General features: G+C 31.3%; 1 long non-coding RNA gene across 3 annotated transcripts; it reads right to left on the bottom strand.

Annotated features, from left to right (window-relative positions):
• Positions 1-355: 355 nt before the first annotated feature.
• On the bottom strand, positions 356-2,476 carry LOC113787692 (uncharacterized). Of its 3 annotated transcripts, XR_003474209.2 has the most exons (5): positions 2,230-2,476; positions 1,808-2,141; positions 1,282-1,686; positions 935-1,020; positions 356-620 (listed from the first exon to the last, which is right to left on the bottom strand). It is a non-coding gene; the product is annotated as an uncharacterized lncRNA (long non-coding RNA). The 3 variants fall into 3 exon arrangements; XR_012161384.1 differs by having other exon boundaries at positions 1,282-2,141; XR_012161383.1 differs by lacking the exons at positions 356-620; positions 935-1,020 and having other exon boundaries at positions 1,143-2,141.
• Between the last annotated feature and the right edge of the window lie 377 nt (positions 2,477-2,853).

The following is a 2,853-nucleotide window of genomic DNA, read 5'->3' on the forward strand; positions in this document are numbered from 1 at the left end:
GAGGCTGTCTACTCTTGCATACCCGAAAAAGAAATATGTTGCAACCGGAACGCGAATAGACATAATCAAGTTGAGGCAGTCAGTGTTTGGACCAGGGCCAAAACCTCTTAATCTTGCTAAATGATTCTTTAGTTTTTTTCACTGGTGCGATTGTACAAGTTTTTTACTAGTTTTTTTTATTAAAAATTAAATCCTACATTCAAATTGTTATGATTCTTTCTCTTATTCGTCATCTTTTTAAAAAAAAAATCAATTTATGAAACTTACATTGGGATACAAATAGCCCAAAAGTATATATGTTCCCTAAAAATAAACAAATATATATCATGATAATGATAAAGATAAGTTCAAAGTGTTAAGTGTGATAAATATCTATGACACATAGAGAAAGAAAAAGTACCAGCAATAACAGTTGCATCATTGCCAACTTAACAAATGGAATAACCATTAAACATAGACATGAATATCTAAACAATACCCAATTCAACACAAACAAACTAAACCCCTCACTTTTCATCTAGATAGTCCCTAATGATGTATTGATGTTGTTCCAAGATTAGACCAGCAACTAGAATAAGAAGAACGTCTACTATCTCGTGACAATTACAAGTATGTATTGACTGAAAATAACATATAAGTATATATATTAAATTCAACCTCACTATTTCATACATAATCAAGACTTTAATATTAACATCAAACAAGATCAAATTCTCAAAATCAAAACATGCAAACATCAAACTAATTCCCCAATTTGATAGTGGTAATAAACTCAAAATCAAATATTATTTCATACATTTCATTAAGAAATAATTTCAAATGCAGGGCCTTATAAATTGGAGAGCAAATATTTATTATATATAGAGGATTATAAACCAATAATCTTCGATCATATCATAGATAATAAAAATAAGAAAGACAAAATGTTGTTTACCTACAACCCTTGTTTTTAAGACATTATTTTTGTTATTCACTCCACACAATAGCATTTGAGAATCTTGGGTGTTGTTTGAGTTAAATCTGGATATCATATCAATGATTTTCAATTAAAATTGATTAAAAAAAAGTTCAATAAGAAGGTTCTCAAAGTAGTAATTAGAAATAGATAAAGTTTCTGAAAATTGCAAAAATAAGAAGATAATGGTTCAAATTTCTGAAAGTAGCAATTATATGGCTAGTTTCTCATTCTCAAGAATTTCCCAGCCAATAAATTAACACAATGTTGGAGACTCCATAATTGAGCTCCAGTGTACAAATTATGTTTAAACATTTATTGTTAACCTGATGCTGCATTTCTTTCACTGAATGCAATCCAAGTAATCCTCGATCTCTACAAGCTTGACGAAGCTCTGCTTCAGAAAGAGACTCCACACCTTCTTTAATCAATTTATCATCATTCTTGATCCTGTCAAAGCCTAAAATTTCAAATCTATATTTTCAAAATAACAATGATACAAAAAAGTAAGTGAGAAGGCAAACATTCATAGATTCATGTAACATATATAAGATATGTATTATGTATAATGCTTGGAAAAAAAAATCCTGATCTACACCAAATAAAATAAAAAATCTGGCACACAGCATTAAATGAAACTTCCCTAAAATCTTCTAACCTATAAGAGCCAATGATTATATACATACACCAAAATCAGAGCCATGTATTTACACATATTTACCAAGCGAGGCCTGTTTATCCATTTTAAAAACCAAAAGACATATTAGTATAATGATAATGGAGATCCAAAATATAAGATTCATAACAGAAGATCACAATTAGTTGAACATAACCAATGGTAGAAGGACCAACCTACTATGTTATCCAAAGTGAACTCATCGTTAAATAATTTGGCAAATCCTAAGATCGCATCTTTTGAAACTCAAGCACCTGTTCTGACATGTTCCATTAACAAACTAAATACGAACATAATATACAATATTGTCCATAAGATGACAGCTGAAATATAAAATAGCTATATTACGAATAACATGATTGACCTTGTTCATAAATTCATCAAGTTCTTCTATTGTCTCTTCATTTCTCCACTTCGGGAATTATGAATCTCCTTCGTCATTTCTTTCACAGTATCTTGAAGAAACATATCATATTTTATTCTTGCATTTAGCCTTCTTTTCAATGCCTCCTACAAGTTAAGCTTTCCCAAAATTGAGTGATAATAAAGCACGCCAGCAATAAGGCAAGTAATGTTTGATGAGTACATTAATAATTACCTATTCTTTCATCTTATCCTAGAAAGTAGAAAGCAGCATGTTGGGGAACAGTTTCAAGAATACTGGCAACAGAAACTCCATGAACGGAACTGTGATAAATACATCAAAAAGAACTAGCATGAAAATATCGGTTGTTGTCCTCGTGAGTTGTTGTCTCTCCCTTCTAGAAAGACTCTTTCCATTACCAAGTTTTAAAAATTATTCTAGAGTTTATCTTAACATCAGCCCAAAGTAGTTTCATACCAAATCCGTAGTGTTGCAGAGAATATTTAAATTCATCTTTGTAATGACTTAACTTCCACTACACCAAAAATGACATTTAACAGCGTCCTTTTTACCGCGCTTGCTAAACACAAGCGCTGTTGTAAATATATTTTAAAAATAACGGAGCCTTTTACAGCGCTTTTGTTGACAAGCGCTGCAAAACAAGCGCTGTAAAATGAAGCGCTTTCGCGTATCAGTTACAGCGCTTTTTTCACAAGCGCTGTAAACACATGCGCTTTCAAATATTTGAACTACCTAATACATCGCTTTTTTCACAAGCGCTGTAAAATACATGCGCTATCATTGAATTTAACTACCTATTACAGCGCTTTTTTCACAAGCGCTGTAAACTACATCTTT

This window comes from Cicer arietinum, chromosome 7 (assembly GCF_000331145.2).
Source record: "Cicer arietinum cultivar CDC Frontier isolate Library 1 chromosome 7, Cicar.CDCFrontier_v2.0, whole genome shotgun sequence".
Lineage (NCBI taxonomy): Eukaryota > Viridiplantae > Streptophyta > Magnoliopsida > Fabales > Fabaceae > Cicer > Cicer arietinum.